The following is a 20,414-nucleotide window of genomic DNA, read 5'->3' as shown; positions in this document are numbered from 1 at the left end:
ATGTTTTATAGAAAGAACAGAATCTGCAAAGCACAGAGGATTGAGAGAGAGTGGGGTGTTTAGGGGCCTGTAAGTACGTCTGTGTGACTAAAGAACAAGATGCCTAGGGGAGAGCGCCCAGAAAGGAGAGCAGGCACAAATCACTGAGACTTGGGAGACTGGGCTGAGGACTTGGACTTGATCCTAAAACCTACAGGAAGCCACAGAAGGACCTTCAGCAGGTTCGGGGCTCAGCATGCGAGACTGCACAGCAGCGTCCCACAGTGGCCTCAGCCTGTGGCCTGTTCATTCTAAACATTGTTACTCACCAACCTCCTTCCCTGATCTGGGCTGAGAGTTCACATGTCTGGATCTGATTTGTCTCACGAGGTGTGATTTCTTTGGGGACCACAGATTAATAAAGTGAAAAGGATGTGTTTTCTTAATTCCTTTCTACCTGATTCGTCCTCTCATATTTCATACCCTTGCTGAGACAAATATAGAGATGTCTATCTTACAGACCCCTTTGGGAATCAGGTGAAAGTGACAGACCCTACGCTCAGATAATTTGTGGAGACAAGATTTTCTAGCCCCACATTAACCTCTCACTGCATCCAAATAGGTCCTCACACCCAGAGTAGTCTTTCGATCCCAGTCCTGCTTGTGTTTTTTGTGCTCTCTCCCCAAATTGTCTGTAATTTAATTTGCCTGCACATCCCATAATGCTTACATTTGCCATCACTGCTATTATCTATCATGAGCGCAGTCTTGGATCACTTGGTGATTGTAATTAAAACTGAAAGTAATTACCTTATTTTGAGCCATTCAAATTTAATTGAGTATGGTAGCTAAGGACATGGGCTCAAGGGGCATACTACATGGATTAGAACTCCAGCTCTGTCACTAATCTTGTAACCTTAACCTCTTCATGCCTCAATTTCCTCATTCAAAATGGGAATGATAATATACTTACATGATGAAGTTATTGTGAGGATTCATTGAGGAAACATACGAACATACTGAGAATAGTTCCTGACACATCATAGGTGCTATATATAAGTATTTGCTATTATTACATTATTATTTCTACTAAAATGACATCATGAATGGAGTAATGATGAATTACTAGAAGCAGGGAAATAGATGAGTAAAATCTCCATATGCATTTGACTCACTTTGGAGCCTTGCCAGTAACCGAAAGCCCAGAACAGATTCCCCAGGCCTGTAGAGTCTGGTGTGGTCACCAGCCACTGTGATTATCAACTACTTAAAATATGACTATCCCAACTTGAGATATACAGGGTCTTGAAGATTTGTATGAAAAAAAAAAAGAAGTAAAATGTCTCATTAATAATTTTATATTGGTTATAATGAAATAATAATATTCTGAATAAATTATGTATGTGGCTTGTGCTATATTTCTGTTGAACAGCACTGCCTTAGGCTCACCATTATCAATAAAACAAAAATTTGTGGTTGTGATAAGGTGACCACTATTGAAAAGCGTCTTATACTTCTCTTGCTATTCAAGTTATGCTGGACCATCCAATTTTTGTTGGTTCCATAAAGGGAGCCATGGCTCTGTCCTAGCAGAAGGGGACTGAGGGACCAAGGCAAGAGCAACAACTAGGGAGACTTCCGCTGACTCGGAGGGGTTTGGATGAAAACACTACCATTTATAGTTATACTGGGCTCAGCCTTTCAGCACTTTCTGAAGTAGATGAGAGAATGCTTTCTATTCAGGAAGTTGAAATATGTAGGCAAAAAAATTCTCCCTATTCCATCAGGAGCCAGAAAAAGCTTTGCTAATCTTTAACCAAAAGAATAATACTCAACATATGTCAGCCACTTGGGACAGAATGCACACCCTTTCCAAATGTGATGTACTTACGGAATGTTTGTTTAATTCTATTTCAGATTCATTCTCCCCACTTGAAACCTGAAAAGAGTGGGCCACACAAAGTCTTACTGGTAAGTTCTCTTTTTTAAAACAAAGTGACTGCTTGACATTATTTTCAAAGTGATATTTACACTTCTAAGTTAGATGCATCCCTACCAGTACTATGATTAGATGTTTATTTATTCACACTTTTTTCCCTCTCTGAAACGATTTTAAATGTTTCTATGCCTTAAAAAAAAAAAAAAGATCAATCCATGTTCTTTTGCTAAGTACATGTTCAGGGAAAAGATATATGATTACATGCCAAATACTATTAAAATAAAACTTTTTTTTTGGTAATGAAACTATTTCCAGGCCTCTGTCGATGGTCCACTAGTTTCAAGCAGTATCCACAACAACAAAGTGTTACTTCAGCCAAGGAATGCAGACAGTCCTTTGCAGTGTGTTGTAATGAAAACTGGCGCACAGCTAAAACATGTTAACTTTCTTATTGCTCTATTTTTTCTCTCATCGCTCTTTGAACCTGAACGTGATTGTCCTGAGCTAACAGTTCTTCAGCAGTAGAAAAGTTCCTTTAGAGCTAGGAGAGTAATATACTTTTTAAGTGAAAAGGCTTCTGGGTTTTCATGTTGTATCACTTCCTGATGTTGTAGTGATGCTGTTATTTGCGGTGTGAAGCAGATAGTTTTGCTGCATAACAAACCTCCCCCAAATTTGCGGCCAGATATTTAAGCCAAAATTTACTGACTCTGAATAACAATTGTTTCTTCATCCTACAATTCTGTGGGTTGGCTGGGCTCAGTTGGTTGTGATTCTTCTGGTTTCAGGTGAGACTATTCATGTATCTGCAGTTAGCTACTGGTCTAGGTCACCTAGGCTTTGTTTCTGGAAGTCACCTGGCTCTTAATTGGATGACAGTGACTAAGACATGCGTCTCACCATCCCACAGGCTACCCTGAGCTTGGATACCAAGAGAGAGCAGAAGTGTTGTGAGGCCAAGGTTCAGAATTGCCACAACATTTCTTCTACCACATTCTGTTGGCTAAAGCAAGCTATATACCTAGCATGGATTCAAGAGGTTATGGGTATAGATTCTACCTCTTGGTGAGAGGAGCTGCAGAATTACATTGCAAGGAGCATGGATACAGGGAGTGGAAGAATTGTGGCCACTTTTACCATCTACCATACCGTGTTTGAGCCAAATGAAAACAGCTGTGGTTGAATGAAGGTGCATGGGAGTGAGAGAACTCAAATCCCACTCCCATCTCATAGCCCATCCTTTCATCTCATTTTGATTGACAGGCCCTAGAATCCTGGTCTTACTCTTCACCATCTGCCATCCCAGTCAGTTCATCGGGTTCTTAGGTAGTCTTGCCAATATCAAGTTTTGCAGTGTTCAACCCTTTTTTTTTTTCCTACATAGCATTGCCACACTAGTCATTCAATTCATCTTTCAGGATGTTACTTTTTTGCTCAAAAACTGTCAGTGCTTCCATATCACCCACCATACCTGCTTAGATTCCTCTCTCTGTCTTCTCCACTTTCACTATCTGGCTCCTTCCTCTTTTACTCACCTCCCACTATTGCTTTTATTCTAGGCACCTCATGCTACTCATACCTTCTCCACTTGGAAATCCTTCCCATTCTGCAGGGCCCTGTAGAATCATCCTTCCTCCATAATGTGGCCTCCCCCTGCCTGTTTCTGCTATCTATGATCATCCATGCCCAGAACTACGTCAAAACCAAGCACTGTCTTTAGTGGTTCGCTCATCTTGGTTAGTCTGACTTCCTCCATTGCTTTCCCAATGCTTTGAGAGCAGAAGGCTGCCAAGCCTTCTTCGTACTAGTCAGCACAGGAATGAGAACACAGTAGGTCCAGCATGGAACTGCACTGGGTCACCCACCAGCAGCTCATCAGGATCACATGAGGCACCTGTTGTAATATAATCTAGTCCCTTCCACTGTGCCAGGCACACTAGTCAGGTCTGGGAAAGACCCCAGGAATCTTAAAGTGCTCTGATGATTCTGATGTGATTGCTAGGCAGTTGGCAACCACTTGTTACGGAAAGAACAAGAAATTTATGAAACCCGGATTTGAGCCCTGGCTCTGCTACTCCCTGGCTCCAGGACCTTTACAAACTCAGCTTTTCTGAGCTTCAGTTTTCTTATCTATAAAATGGGAATGATATTTAACTCGCAGATTGCCAAGAAGATCAAAAAGCATGATGTATGTGCAAGTGCTTTATAAACCAGAAAATATAATTAAAATGCATTAATTGATTATAGATCTGCAGCTAGCTGGTGTTAATAAAGGGGCAGTTACCTCCATGGTGATGGTCATGTAGTGACAGGGGAACAGGCAGAGAGTAGTTAAGTATTAGGATAAATAATAACAGCAAAAATAGTCATAATTAGTTTCCACTGTTTATTGAATTCTGACTATGCCAGGCACTGACTATTGGCTCTGTTAGCTGCTTTACATAGAACTATTTGATATTTATAAGAAGATCCCCCTGTTCATTTGTATCTGTACCATAATTACAGCCTATTTCACCATTAGTGAATTATTCCTTTGGTTTTTCCCTCTTCAAAATACCTGGTTAAAACATGTTCATCCCTGAGAGAAGAACTATATGGTTAATCTGCTATCAACCATTGACAGCTTATTAATATCAAGTACAAGGTCTTGTAGAAGTATGAGCTGCTTTGAAATGGTGGGAGGAGTTGGGGATAGGCGAGCAACCAATGGTACTAAAGAGAAAATAGGTGTGGTGTGCACAGGAATAGACCAGCGGGCACCCAGCTGCCCAAGGAAGGATGGAGTTGTGGAGATACTCAGGGGAGTAGGAGGAGAGATCTGAGACGTTTGCTGACTTGACAGTTTGGCCCAGGGCTATTCCTGGTCCAAGGTCACTACCTACCTTCACAGCAGGCAGTATTGATAAAATTGTCCTCCATTTACCATCTGATTCGTTTTACATTATTTTGATTGCTGTTAATATAGTATATATGCTTGTGTTCTTTCAAAGATTTTTGAAGTGGCTTTTAAATATACATATGACATAATGAGATTCAGAAAAATAAGGAAGGAAGGAAATATGGGGGACAGGAAAATAAGGTGAAGTCAGAGGTAAGATTCGGCCCCCAGTGCATGGGTGACAGCCTGTATATTTGCTAGCAAGTACCATACTCTTGTGTCTGAGCTTCTGAGGCGTCAGTACAAGGAGGAAAATGCACTCAGTTAACAGTTCCTTGTGGCTGGAACAGAAAAGCACACTAGTTACTCAGAAGAAGCAAAATTAATTGTGATTCAAGGCTTAGAGTAATTTCTCCTCAGTGCTCATAAAAAGAATACCACATAAGGTAGCAAACAACATCCCTTTGGTAACTAAAATAATGAGGACCACCCTGGACAAATGATGTAACACTGAGTATAGTCCAAGAAAAGCCCTTCCAGTCCAGATATGCATTTCTCTCTTGGCCTTGCTTAAATCAAGGATACAATGTAATGGTTTCAGCTGGGATAACAAATACATATTGTCATACTGTCCCCCACCCCCACCTGTGATGAACTTCACAGATTGTCATGGCTTATGATGCTGAACCTGAGTATTTGGCTGTGTACCGAACTTGATACACAAGTTGAAATCTACTTACCATCCCTGTTCTAAAAGAATAACAAATAACTTCTTGAAAGTACTCTGAATATTATTTCTCCTCACTCCCAAATCATTCTGCACTCTGACTCAGCCTGTGGAGTGTCTTTGATGCACAGAATTTACACTGACCCTGTTTACTGTGACCTGTGTGGCTCTTTTCCTCATTCCAAATATCTCTCTCCTTCTCTTTTGAGTCCCTTGGATACTGGAGTGTTTGGGGAGAATCAGGGCAGTTTGAGAAGCTCGTGGGACTAGACATAGTAGGTAGACTCCATGTATTTGTTTGATGGTAGCAAACTATAACCTGGGCTCCTGTCGTCCACTTCTGGGACTCTCTTCTTCTGGTTGGTAACATTAATATTAATTGTAAGAAGTCATGTCTGATTGGTGGCAGCATTGTTAAGATGAACTGGCAGGGACAGAAGGTAGTGTGAAAGTAATGTTAAGCCTAGACTTTTTACAAGAATGTCATAGGATCATAAATTTTTAATTCGGCAAAGATCATTGTCAGAGAAGAGCCTAGAATTCCACCAAGGACAACCCATGAATGGGAATTTCTTTGGGGGCTTTATTTTCACTTAGATCAGATTTATTCATTAGAATTATTTTGTTTGCAAGTAACAGAAATCCAACTTAAACTAGTTTCTTGACTGACATCACTATGTTGTCCATGCCGGCATGAACTTCAGGCTTAGCTGTACCCAGGGGTTCAGAAGATATCAATCATCAGGCCATCATCTTTCACTCTTTTCATCTTTTGGCTCTGCCTAACTCGTCAGCTTCTCATACTCATGAGCAAGTGCTCCCTCACCATGATGCATAGGTAGCCAACAGCATTACATTTCTGTCATCCTCATAGCTATGGATCTCAGTGAAAAGAACATGCCTCTTTTGCTATTGTTCTAACAGTGATACTGAGGAAGGATCTTAATTGACCCAGTTCAAATTTCTTGCCCGAATCGACTTAGCTGGAAGTAGGCAGTAGACAATAAGCAATGTCTGTCTAACCATACCTTATTCAGATATCCCTTGAGGGAGGGTGAATACCTCCAGAATCACATGGAATGGGATCCCCTAGTAAAAAGGAAGTAATTTTAGTCTACGGCTATGCCACTCTGAACATGCCCAACCTCGTCTGATCTTGGAAGCTAAGCAGGGTCGGGCCTGGTTAATACTTGGATGGGAGACCACCTAGGAAGACCAAGTGCTGTAGGTGTAAAAAAATAATAATAATAAAATAAAATAAAAAAGAAGGAATTTTGTTAACAGAAGAAAAAATTTTAATTCAGTAAAGATCATTGTCAGAGAGGAGCCCAGAATTCCACAAGGACTACCCACAAATGGGAATTTCCTTTTGGACTTTGTTTTTCATTTAGATCAGTCTTATTAGCTAGAACTAGGAAGAGAGGAAGGGAAGGAAGGAAAAGAAGGAAAGGGAAGGGAAGGAAGGGAAGGAAGGAAGGAAAGAAGGAAAGAAGGAAGGAAGATGCCAAGCAGATAAAATTTTTAGGTACCAGCGTCCACTGATTTAGAAATTCTTAATTTGGGGTCCACTAAACTTGAAAGGCTTAAAATTTAGATTCATCATCAGTTACATTGACTACCCATTCCAAATTTGGCATCATGAGCATAGCAATAATGAGCATGTAGAGAGGACGAGCACATGGATAGGTAGCTTTCAGCCTGAGGACCTCATGTCGCATCCTCAGGCTCTAGAGGAGTGGTTATTAACCTGGAGTCAATGAATGGGCTCTATAATTACTTGCAAAATCATGTGTATGCACTTATTTTTACCAGAGAAAGGGATCATACTGCCATCATTTTCTTGTAGGTCCCCCTGCTGCTTAAGAGCCATTGTTTCAGACTTAAGTTATTTTAGGTTTGGCTAGCTCAATCTTATGTATGGCTCGTTTCTTATCTTGGTTCAGCTAGTAAAGTTTAGCATCCATGATAAACATAGCTCCTTATGGAACAGAGACAGTGATGTCAGTGGCTGAGTATGTTTCATTAAATTACATGTTGATGTTTTTAGGCATATATGTCAACTTTTCATAGTCGTAGCTGCCATTTACCTAGTGCTTACTTTGGTGCCAGGCTTGGTGCTAAATGCTTTATGTGCATTGCCTGAACTATATATTTATACACATGACTATAATTCTACGAACCTCAGTTCTGTTATAGTACCTCCTGCTGGAACCAGCCCCTTCTAGATGTCTGTCTGGGAACATAGGATACAAACTCCAAGTTTCTCTCCTTCCCCATGTCTGCTGTTGTGGGTCCACCTGTCTCCACCTTCCCACCTACAGACGATAGAATCATACAATCCCCGAATTGGAAAGACACCACTAAGATCATGCAATTCAGTGGTTTTCTAGCTTAAGGACTCCTGAGAAGGAAGGATGAGCAGGACTCAAGTCCCTGTCCTGCTATGGTCACAACTGTCTCCTGAAAACAACTTATCTGGGACAATAAAAGAGCTCAGGGTTAGATGTCAGGCTTGATGTTGAGTCCAGGCTACCACTTCACTTCTTTGCCTGTATGACCCTGGGGAAGTTGCCTAACCTCTCTGAGCCACAATTTCCTTATTCGTCAAAGGGGATAATAATACCTGCCTCATGGCGTTGTCAGGGGGACTGAATGATGTAATGTCTGTAGTCTTTGGCCTAGTACCTGGCACATAGTCAGTTCTTAGCAAAGGTTAGGTGTAACTAGTACATTGCACAACATGACTTGTGAGACATAGTTAAGACATAGTTTTATTCTTGTCTCCCACTGTTCCTTTAAAGTTTATTAAATGGGATATGTGTTCTCTCATTTCCAGGAAAAAAAAAAAAACTTGATCAGGCCTATGACTTTTCTGCTTTCTCTTAGGTAATAAAAAGTCCTAAGGCTACTTTAAGTCACACACATACGCACACACAGGTTCACTTTGGAAACTGGAAATGCTCACTCTAGTCTATGGACAGTCAATATTCATACCAAGAGGGGATCTTCCTCCATCTTGCCGTGAGGGCCTCCCCCGCCTCCAGCTACGCACTGCTTCACACCAGATGAGGCCGGGGGAGGGAGGAAAGTTTTTACCTGATCGCTGCTGTCACACTTGGCCCTGGGTTCTCTGAGCCTGGCTATAGGTAAAGGGACGCTTCACTCTTTTGGCTGCTTCTGTGGCTTTCTTGAGGACTCCCCACTGGAACTTTCCATCAGGCTCTCCCAGGATTCGGGCAGTGCCTCTCCTGCTGGCTGCTACCATCTGCCATCAGCTTCTGATTTCCATTCAGATTCTCTTTTGGGGTCCTCTTACCCTCAGGCTGAATGAAGCCCTCTTGGGTAAAACCTGTTTTGAGGAGACCCAGGGTGGCATTCACAGTGCCCAGACTTCACATTCCTTTAACCACCCCCCACCCCCGCCACCACCACCACGGGGGAAGGGGCAGAGCAGTAACTTTCCCCAACACTGCCTTCAACTCTGCTGCTCGAGGCCGCTTTGGGCCCCCCTCACATTTGGTTCCCCAGGCAGATGTCGAATACCAATCCCCAAACTCTAGGAGACACATATCAAGCCCTCCACATGTTGCCCTTGAAAGCCTTTTCTCCAGGCATGAGATGAAGGCTGACCCACTCTACCTCACCTGCCTTGGGGAGGGTAGGAATCAGAGCATTTCTGAGGAATCTGCCTCAGAAAATCCTCCCCCCACTTTCCACTGTCCTGAACCTGTTTTTATCCTCTTATGGATCTTTGAGCCAGCCAGCCCAGCTTCTTAGACATTTCCACATAATGGTCTGGCCCCTTGCTTTGGAATTTCCCATCTGCTGAATCTTGATGCCGCAGTGGAAACTTCCACTTTAGCATCCTGTTAACTGTTAACCCCCGCCCAGTGCAAGGAACTCCTCTTCCACACCCCTAAAAGTGGCCCTTCATCCTGGGCTTGAAACCCGTCCAGACACGGAAAGCTCCCTCTCTCTCTCCCTCCCAAGTGTCCCATTCCAATGTCCTGATAAGTTGGAATTGTTGGAAAGATGACGCTCCCGTGAAGCCAGGCCTGGCTCCTAATAACATCCCTGTTAATGGGATGGGAAGCGTGTGTGTGTGAATCTCATCAGAGAAGATCTGCATGGGCAGCAGAGACTTCGAGTGGCAGCCAGGCTTTCACCGCACCCTGTTCTCTAAGACCACAGGGAAGCCTTTGACCTTGTCTCAGGGAAGGTTTTCTCTACCGTCATGCCAAAGTGCACTTGACCTAAGGGAAAGCTAGTATTTGGAAACACTGCTCAATCACCATTTCTCATGCTCATGACCCTGACATACCTTCTCTTGATCTGAGAGCCGATTTGCTGTGCTTCATGGGGGCATGCTGATCAGGGCTCCATTCAGAGTTTATGAACTCTGCAAAGTCAAGCCATACAGAATGTGCCCCGCTGCCCTCCAAAAACACCCCTCTCCCACATTTTTGCCGTTTTTCATTTATGCTTAAGCTTCCTTTGGAGTCAGCAGATTTTTCTGCCTTCTCTGGCCACAACATTGTGAACTTGGCCTCTCTGCTAAGATGTCTTCCTTTGTCATATGCAGATTGGGCCACTATGATGGGAGGTCCCATAATAAGTAGGCCACTCTATGTTTAGGCCTCCTACCCCATGGTAAAGGCAGCATCTCAGATGAGCAAGTGGCACATGCTGGTATGATGCTTGGTTCAGCTAATGTTGGAGTCACTTTGGAGACAATGGCCTAAAAATGCATTTTGGATAGTTCTGTCACGGACTAGTTTCCCTGGGCAAGACTCAACATTATGTATCCAGATTTGAACCTGGTTTTTGTCCTCATGTTATCTTTATTGACTGTTTACCAAAATGGTAGAATATAGCTCCCACCCTCCCTTAGGCCCACCCTGTGATCCTCATGCCCCAGATGATGTCGCAGAATGATACTGAGAGAATAGAACTGAACTCCCCTAGCACTACTCACCTGTCTTCTTCTCTTGGCCTGAAAGAATATAGTGGTTTCCATTTGGCCATTTAAAGATCTAGATGTATGAAATAGCTAACAGGCTGTTAACTAAAAGATACTATTTGTATACATTGTGAAGTAGAGAGGTGGCATAGTATAGGCAGATAGACTAGAGTTCAGACCTCTCCTTGGCTACTAAGACAAGTGATTGAGCCTCTCTGAGCCTTGATTTCCTCATCCGTTAAATGGGGATAATGCCACTGCCTCATAAGACAGCCAATTAAAGGAACCAGTGCATGTAATGAATTCAGCACAGTGGCCACACAATTCTGCATAGTGTATATTCAATAAACTGTAGCTATTACCTTTATTTGTATATCTGTTGTGACGATATCTTAAAAAAAAAAAAAAATTTAAATCCTTGAAAAAAGTGGCCTTTAAAACCTTGAAAAAATAAAAAATTCTCTAGCAATAGTTTTTTTTAATCAAATAGGAATTCGAGAGAATATTAAAATATGCACAACTACCTGCTTTAAAAAAATTATCTTGCAAAACTCATTACTTTATGGTGTACAAGTGATTCTGGTTGGAGAGGCAGTGTGGCCCAGGGGCTAAGAATAAAGCTCAACCTGCCCAGCCTCAAATCCAGCACTAAACCACCTTTGTGACCTTGGGCAAGTCACGTACTCTTAAAGTCTTGATTTTGGCATCAATAAAATGAGGCTAATACTGCACAGGGTTACTAAGAGAATTAAGTAATCTATACGAAATGCTAGCACAGGCCTGGCACACAGCACCCAAATATGGCAGCCATTTATTTACCCATCACAATATTATTTTCATTTTATGGGTAAGAATTTGTAGAACACTTTTTCTCCTTGTTATAAATGGCTTCATGAGGACACTGTTACATGTAAGAAGTAGTTCTGTTTTATTCAAGAAAGAACAAGAACATTTAGTAGCAGGTTTGCTTATAAATACCAAACTGTAGCATATACAAAAGCAAGCTGCATTAATGAAACCAAGCAACTTTCCCTTTTTTAGGTCTCACTTAATTTGCTTGTTGTTAAGATTTGGGTAAGTGTTTTTGCTGGTAGATTAGGAGAAATTAACACATTATTTTTACAAGGACTGTGAAAATATGCGAAGGTAGCTGTGTTTAGCTAGGTGCTTTAAATTTAGATCAGTTTATTTTGTTCTCTTTCAATAAGACTGGCATAGTTGGCAACTTTGTGGAGCCCAAAGTGGTCATAGAAAAAGGTGGAGGAGGAGGCAGGGTCTGAACCAATGGGATGATCCAAACTGGGAACCAAGGCTTGATCAGGCAGGTATGGAGAGCTTGCCATGGCTGAACCGGGATTCCTGACTAAGGAGGTTTGTTGTCTTTAACAAGACTATGTGGACATTCTCTTAAGCAGTTCCGTCCTAGGATTCCCCTGGAGCAAAGGATAATCCTGAGCCAGTAGAGATCCAGTCCCTGTGTCCTACTGACCAGTTGCCCATGCTGTGCCAAATATAGGGTTTGTATAGAAAGAAGACCTCATCATTATTTGTTGGATTGATTTTAGAGTTTGTGGAACTGGATACCTTTGGTGAATGAATTGTCCAGGTGAGCAAGAAACTGTCCTTAGAGTTGGGTCTGCTTACCTCCATAGATAGGTAGTTCAAGAGTCATCTTTTTTTACATGGAGGCTTGAAACAAGGCTGGTAAGCCAGAGAAAGGAGAAGCAGTGCAAACCTTAAGGGGAGGGACAAGTAAGTGGAAAAGCTACCACTTTAGTTGGCTGATCAGTCAGTGAGTATTTATCTAGCATCAACAAGTACTTATCCAGCATCAGTATTTATCCAGCATCCTCCACATGCTCAGGGCAGGATGAAGAGGTAGCAGAACAGAAGGGAGACTCTGGGTGGACAATCACCTTGCACTCTTCCCCAGATCCTTAGTCCACTCCCTGAGGCAGAGGCAGAGCCTTGGGATCTCAGAGAAGCCATCGGTTGCCTTATGTGGACAAGGCTATGGAAACCCCTTGCCAACACATTCCTCAGCCATTAGGGCCAACCACAGAGCTAATGCTGGTTATAGAGCTTAAGATTTAGAGTCTTCACTACCAGGGACCCCTTCCGATGCCCTGTAGTTAACATGCTATTCCCAATTTTGTATTCTTTTTTTTTAAAAGCCCCTCCCCCACCAAATCGTATAAGGCTCAGGATCCACAAAAACTAGATCTGTCCTGGGACCAGGGAGAATCATCACTCACACTGGGAGTTTCCCTCTGCCCTGTTTCGCCATCACCGAGACACTGAAACTGCAATTTGCTTCTTCCTCAGGTACAGGCTTCGCCCCGTGTGTGTCCTTTACCGTGGTGGACCTGAGTTTCCACAGGGAGCTCCTAACCCTTTAAGTGAGGGGGAGGAAGGCCCAGGGAGGAATCATCTAGGCTTCTCCTGGACCCCGGGCACCCTCCATGGAGTGGAAGGGTCCCACTGTTCCTGCAGGAAGGCAGAGTGGGTGCTCTTAGAATGCCAGTGCTTTTGTGGTTTATCAGAGAGAGGCCCTGTGACAGAGCCCGTTAGGAGGGAGCCAGCCCTGTGTGAGGGCTGTATTGGCTGGCCAGTATAGGCCTGGTGGAAAATTCTCCTTAAAAACAACAACAACAACAAAAAACAGAATATCCTCGAAACTATATCAGTTTTAGGCAAATGAGCCAGCCAACCTACAGGACTATGCTGATAAAGTATTCCACTCCCTCTCAGCCCTTAATCATGGCCGTTCCATCTTATTCCACAAGAGGGCTGGAGTGCTTTTCTAATCAGCCAGAATCAAATGTATGGAGACGAAGGGGAGGAGGGAAAGGCCCTCTTTGTATGTATCTTTCTAGCACTATGTGAAAATCCAAGTCTGAAAATAATTTCCTTTTTTCAATGAAATGCTGGCCAACGTCTCCCCCTGGAGGAGAAATAGAGAATTTTATTTAAAATGGGCAGTAGGGCATCCTCATTGTTCTGACTGATAATCTGGAAAGAACTTGTCAGCCTTTCATAAGTCAGTATAGTGAAAGGGGCCCAGTCTATAAGGTCTTTGGTATTTTGGTGGTGTTTTATTTTATTTTTATCATCTTGAAACAATTATTATAAACTTAGGGGTAAATACTTTTCTTATACTTGTAAAGAGTAAAATGGTTAATATGCCACCAGGCTTAAGGCTCACACCTATTAGACTACAGTAGACTTTTCGCCAAGTCTCTGCCACCAGTGCTACTTATGGCAAATCCTTACCAGTCTCGAGGCTCCTTTCACTCCTTGCAGTTGTGGCAGAGACAGAAAACCAACCAGAAAACAGGAATTTTCAACCACCTACTGTGTATCTGTTAGTGATCATAACGGACAAACTCCAGCTCACTGTTGCCCACTTTGAAATATTTTGATTTATTCTTGCTAGTTTAAATTGTTTGCCTCAGTTTGTTTACATTTGCTACTAACAACTTCCAGAAAGTAGCTTTCCCTCACTGTTAGGCTAACTAGGTATAGTTATTTTACTACTAGTCCCTACGCTTTTTGTATATTTTTAAAAGCAAAATGCAAAACAGATTGAGAAGGATAATGGTTAAAATATAAAAACATCCCCATATATTTAATCCTCTGATAAAATATGATTTTATCCTGACACCTTTATTAATCCTTGGTTAATTATTCAACTACTTTTAATTACCAAATCTGACCCAATTATTTAGCTTCTATTGTATCTTCTATAATAAAAGACTTCTCATCTATCTTTTGTTCTACCAAGTAGTAGATTGTGTTCCTGGATGAATGTTTATCATTTTCATTGTTCAAGATCTTCATCCCCTAAAAGGAGGATATAATTGTAGCATTTATATTAGTAATGCTTATAATAGTTGGGTTCCCCCCCCCTTTCTCTGCTCTCAAATGCACTTCAGTGTTTGAGGAGATAGCATTGTTGTTAAGAGGTTGTTACTCATACATCAGATTAATTGCATACTTAGGGCTATTTTTCCTGAAAACGATATGAAAGGAAAAGAGTATACATATACCTCGTAGGTTATTGTGACTTTTTTTTTCAATATTTATAGAGATCTATGATTATTGGTCATCTTTTTATACATTTTGTCTACTTCAATTTTTTTATTTCATACAATTTGGGAGTGAGAAAAATTTTTTTTTCATAATATCTGTTTGCTTTTAGCCCCTGGTGTATGGAAACCAATTATCCTAAGCATTGAATCGCCATTATTGGGGGAGAGGGATATGTATTTCCTCCAGAATTAGTTCCTGGGAGACTCTTCTCGTTTCTTGCCTCCTGACTCACTCTGACAGAGCCAGGAGGAGGGACTAGGCCTAGGGGGCTGGAATTACTGCTGGCTTTTTTCCACAGCATAACCTGGTTCCTCTTCTTTGTGAATACCTACCCTCCTTACCTGTGGCTGCAGCCACCACCCCTGTTATTTGGAATAGCTTATAATAGTTGGGTTTACACACACACACACACGCGCGTGCACACACACACACTTTTTTCTTGGGCATCGGCCCCCTTTCCTCTTGAAAGTGGCCATTAATCCAATATCGAGACAGCCCAATTCATTAATGATTCCTTGATGTTCAGGTAATTGCAAGGCTGAGCAATATCAGAATGGTTTGTGAGTTCCCTTTAATTTCAGAGCGTTTTCAGGCTTTCATTATTATTCACAAATTACAACACAGTGAAGTTCAGACTCTGCTGACTGGGACAGACAGGTAGAAGGGCAGGCTTAGAAGTGGATATTTGGGGTGGGGCAGAATAGGGGTTCGTATTTTTAGTAAAGGGCAATGTTTTACGGACATTTGGATGGAATTTTGTGGTAAGTACTATGAAACGAAACGGGAGCTGTTCCAGAGGCCATACCCTTTTCTCCCTGTGCCCCCAGCAGCTTTCCACACCCGCTTGGTCATCTTTCTCCAGGTACCAGGCCTCTTGCCTGTGTCTACCTGGAGTACCCCTCAAATTACATGTTCTTGGACTGTTTCATAGCCCTTAGCACCAGCTGTATTATCTTGTTTATTTCTTTACACGAGAGCTCGATATTAGCATATAGAAAAATACTGGCACAGAGCAGACACTCGGTGACTATTTGCTGAATGAGTGAAGGAATGAACAAATGAATGAAAATATTCAGTGTCATGAGAGGAACAATGCCCTTCGTAACCATGCTGTTCGATAGATTCTACGAACACAGCAATGCGATATTGTTTTTTGTCTTTCCAAATCAAAATATATCTTCTAACATGCGAGTGTGCAAGGCCATTTGGCCTGAGGTAGAGCAGACACTCATCAGTTGTGGGAGTGCAAGTCACCAGGAGCTTTTTAGAAAAAGTTATTAATATATCAAAGGCCTTAAAATGTCCATTCTTTTAATATAACAAATAAATTGTTAATATAGAAATTAATGAAGAGCCAATAGATAGGTAGTTGATAGGAAGAGAGGAATCGTTTTGAAAATAGAGAAAAGTTATAAAATAGCCCACAATTCTATAATAAGGGATTACTTACGTAAAACAAAATCTTACTACAATCATTAAAAACCATGCATGTTCACTTTTGTGGGTCAAAAGCGAATAACCTGAATCTGATCAGGAAGAAAGAGCTGACAAACTCAAACTGAGGGGCAGTCCACAAAATAATTGGCCTTTACTCAAAAAAAATCAATATTGTGAAATACAAGAAAGACTCAGGAACCGTCCCTGATTAAAAGAGACTAAAGAGGTATGACAGTTGAATGTAGTGTAGAATTTAGAATTTTCTTTTGCTGTAAAAGACATTTTTGAGACAATTGCTGAAATTTGAATAAGGCTGTATACAGATAATAGTAGTATATCAATTGTAGTGTGGTTATGCAAGAGAACTCCTTATTTATAAAAAACACGCTGAAGTGTTTAGGGGTAAAACAACATCATCTGTGCATGCCTCTCTCTGTCTGTCTCCTGTGTCTGTCTGTCTGTCTGTCTGTCTGTCTGTCTCTCTCTCTCTCTCTCTCTCTCTCTCCCTCTCCCTCCTTCCCTTCCCTCCCCCTCTCCCCCTCTCCCCCTCCTTCATTGTTATCCCTTCATTCATGGAGAATGAAGGGATAACAATAAATACAGTAAAATTGTTGACATTTGAGAAATCCAGATCTGGGTGAAGGGTATCAGAGGATTCTTTGTACTATTCCTCTAACTTTTCTCTAAGTTAAAAGGTTGTGTCAAAATAAGAGTTTTAAAACATGGTGCTAATGAGTTTGTAATCACATAGGGAAATTCCTTTGCTGAGAAGGAAAAAAATATATAATCAAATAATAGAGTATGATTTCAGCTACTTTAACTCATGGGGAAAGGATTAGAAGGAAATATAGCAACATGTTAACTTGTTATCTGTTATCCACATTAATATATTTCTACATTTTTTTCTCAAGAACATGTATTTCTTTAAAACAGGAAGAAAAAAATCTAAAAAAGATGCTAACTCTCAAAGAAGGAAGATCTGAGTGAAATCTTGCTTTTTGTGTCTTTACCACTATTCTAGTAGAAAAAGTAATCTATCATTTAGATATAGATACAAACACATGCTCTTTATTAAACTTTTGTTTTTCTTTAACGATATTTTGAGGGAAATCCTATATTAAGCAGGAGTTTAAATGAGATGACCTCTTGATTTCTTAAGCCTCTTCCAGCCTTGGAATTTTTTGCTTTACTTTCTATTGCTTTACTTTTTTTTTTTTCCTTTTTGGCTTTGCTTTACTTTTCAGCACCTTTGCAATCCAGACACCTTAGGTACTGAGTTCATAAGGATAGATGAGCCACCCAGTCCACCTTCTGAAGATGTTCACGGTCCACAGATAAGCAAATCTGTGATTACAGTCCTGTGCTAGGCACTAGGAGAGTGTAGCAGTTCCTAAGAGGGACAAGCTTGGCTTAGGGCCAGGGTGGTGGTCAGGCAAGGCAGGCATTAATCTCTAAACCTAGAAAGTTAAATGAGATCTTGCTATTCAGAGAAGGATAGCAGAGCATTCTAGGCTGAACAGTCTAGCATATCTAGCAGATGTTCTCACTGTGGCCCACTACAGTATCATTCTGGAGATCCTGTCCAGAGAGGCTAATCTCTACAAGACCCGAGGAGCTCCAGGTCCCACATGGTCTGCTTTCCCAGGTGTAGGAGGAAGCGGTCCTGCCACAAGAGGGACCTCCTGTGACTCTGAAGCAAGCCCTCTCCTCCCAGGAACTCAGTGCCTCCATTTGCAAAATCACCGTGGGAGCTTGCCCGATGGCCTCACCACAGAAAGTGGATGCTTTGTAGATATCCCCAGGGAGGACAGAATAAAGAATGATGGCAATACCATGTTCAAGACTTTGCTGATCTCTGATGTACTCAGTGGAAATCTTGGAATGTGCTTTATTCATTTGGAATCTTGAATGAAACCAAGGGGGTCGGGTTTGCCTGGCACTTGGCTTCGCAAGCTCTGTAGAATCCCGAAGTTACCCAAAGTGATGTGGTTAAGAAATGTGCTCCATATTTCCCTGGACAGTAATTCATCTTTGAACCATCATTTGCCTGGGCGCATTATCAATTCATGCTATAAGAGCCTGAGGACACCAATGTGTATTTTTAACCCACCACATAACTAAATCAAACAAAGGCAAAACAATGGTTAAGAATCCTACAACTGGATCAAGGTTGGAAGCTTCTCCACTTATCTTGGGACCTTTTCTTTTTTTAAAACCATTTTAGAACATGATATTTTACTCAGGTATATTATTTCCATTTTAAAGGTATCTCATAGGTTGTTAGGATTGCATGAGCTGATATAAAGTCACAGGACATGGCATATAGTGAGCATTCGCTAACTACCAGTTATTATCAATAAACAAAGATTAGCACAGTATATAAAGAGAGTCCTGGTTTCTCATCTCAGCTCTACCCCCGAAATCCTAGAAGTAAAGAAAAACTGAGCTGGAAAGAGTCCTTAGAAATCTTTTAGCATATAGTCCAACAACCTCATATTCAAAAACTTAGAGCCCTAAGTTTATTACTTATAGCTTAAATGTTCTCCCACTCATTTTTCAAGCAAAAATAATAGTTGCACCCCATCATGTGATTGTTGCTAGCATACCTCAAGGTCTTGGCACAGTGTTTGGCAGCAGAGTCAGTCCTTAATTCACATTAACTAGTATTGTTGATTCCCTGTAATTATCATCCTCTCCCGTTTGACTGTGAAGATAAGAGTCTTGTCTTCCTTGCTTCTTGTCATGGCCCCACCATCTAGCACAGCTATTGGCACATAGTAAGTACTCAGTCAATGTTTGTTGAATGGTCAGTTTGTCTTGCCGAGGGTAGAATTTAGGCAGTGCACACCCTGACTCTAAGGTCCGGGTTTTCCACATTGTTCCACATTGGCTTTCTTCTCTCTGACATTTGGCACCATCCTTCATTTCTCTGGGCCTCAGTTTCTTCACTTTGGACCGGGTACAATCCATCAGGCCCTTGGTATCTTGAGCACTGTATTTGCCAGCCCACCTTTTCTGCCTTTTCAGGAGAGCATGTTTATGCTTGACTGGCCACTAGGTGGCGAGGTTGGCCAAATATCAAAGAAAGCAAAAAAAAAAAAAAAAGAAAAAGAAAAGAGCACTGAACTGATTGCCCTATAAAGAGTATAGTAGGAGTGATCTAATAACTATCTGGAAATAGGAAGAGCTCCAAAAGGTTAGCAGCTATGAGAGTTACTTCTGGTATTTGATACCATAAAACAACACTTTTTTCTGTTCCCTGCCAAGCCAGGTAGACTGTCTTCAGAAGCCACTGCAGGAGAAACCTTTGTGCCTTGTTCCCTGTTTTACGAAGTCAGAATTTTGAATAACCCCTAAATGGCAGCGAGTATGGCATATTAGTATCAGGTTGAAGGGAAGCCTAGAATATTTAGAAGGACATCAGAGCTCTTAGGAGAGTCACTGTGAAGCTTAATCAGCCTAAAAGTAGAGTGTTTTGCACATGATGGAGACTTGGGGTAGAGGAGGGTAATGGGGTCAAAATTTTGCTGAAATTTTTCAAAGAAAGAACTTCTTTGTTGCATGAAACATTCCGATATGAGTGTATTATTTTTTAAATGATTGCCGGGGTGGGCGGGGGGGATCTTCTAGGAATAACAATGACTAGCATTTATTGCACACTTATTATGTACAAGTTATTATGCTAAACACTATACACGTATTATTACATTTAGTACTCACAACAACCCTGTGAGGTAGGTTTGGTTATTATGACCATTTTATAGATGAGGAAATTGAGGAAAAGAAAGATTTTAACAGCCAACAAGTACTGCGTACTTACTAAAAGTCAGGCATTATTTTAAGACCTTTAAGTATCTTTGTCGTGATAACCCTATAATATAGATAATATTATTGCCTATTGCCTTCATTTTACAGATGAGGAAACTGAGGCACAGAGAAGTTATGTAACTTTGTCAAAATCACACAGGAAGTGAGTGAAACAGTCAGAACATAAACCCTGGCCCACCTGATTCCAGAATTCTTTTTTAGCCACTGTACGATGGTGCCTGGCCACCTGGGGCTGAGGCACACCTGAACCTCATCCAGGGGAACTGGATGAGAAGCTCTGGCCCACAGAATCATGAACCTCAAAGTGCAGGTTACTCCTGTAGTGAGTTTTCAAGGAGCCTTATTTCACCAAATCCCTTTGTGGCCCGAAGTTGGAAATTCAAAGTAGGTGTTGATTTTGGAGATTTTACAGTTCAGATTCTTCATAGGACTTGTGAAAATACTGAGGGTCAAGGAGGCTCGAGCTGGCTCACAGAGGAATCAGTGGCAGTGTTGAGATCAGAACTATCCCCATGCTCTCATAACTGTGGGAGTAAGGAAGTAGGACTTCGTATCACACACATGCATGTGTGCG

At 41.5% G+C, this 20,414-nt stretch overlaps 1 protein-coding gene and 1 pseudogene across 8 annotated transcripts in view; both read left to right on the top strand.

Annotated features, from left to right (window-relative positions):
• Window positions 1-20,414, top strand: part of GNG12 (G protein subunit gamma 12) — a 143,950-nt gene that overhangs the window by 80,324 nt on the left and 43,212 nt on the right. For all 8 annotated transcript variants that reach the window (XR_003048530.1, XR_003048529.1, XM_025051911.1 and 5 more), the window contains one exon: window positions 1,897-1,950. The gene's annotated coding sequence lies outside the window, so the exon portion shown is untranslated. The remainder of the gene's footprint in view (window positions 1-1,896; window positions 1,951-20,414) is intronic.
• LOC112485867 lies at window positions 6,636-6,754 on the top strand (annotated as a pseudogene).

This window comes from Pteropus alecto, unplaced genomic scaffold, assembly GCF_000325575.1.
Source record: "Pteropus alecto unplaced genomic scaffold, ASM32557v1 scaffold25, whole genome shotgun sequence".
NCBI classification, from domain to species: Eukaryota; Metazoa; Chordata; class Mammalia; order Chiroptera; family Pteropodidae; genus Pteropus; species Pteropus alecto.
The sequence above is the reverse complement of the archived record's forward strand: the minus strand, read 5'-3'. Positions and strand labels throughout refer to the sequence as shown.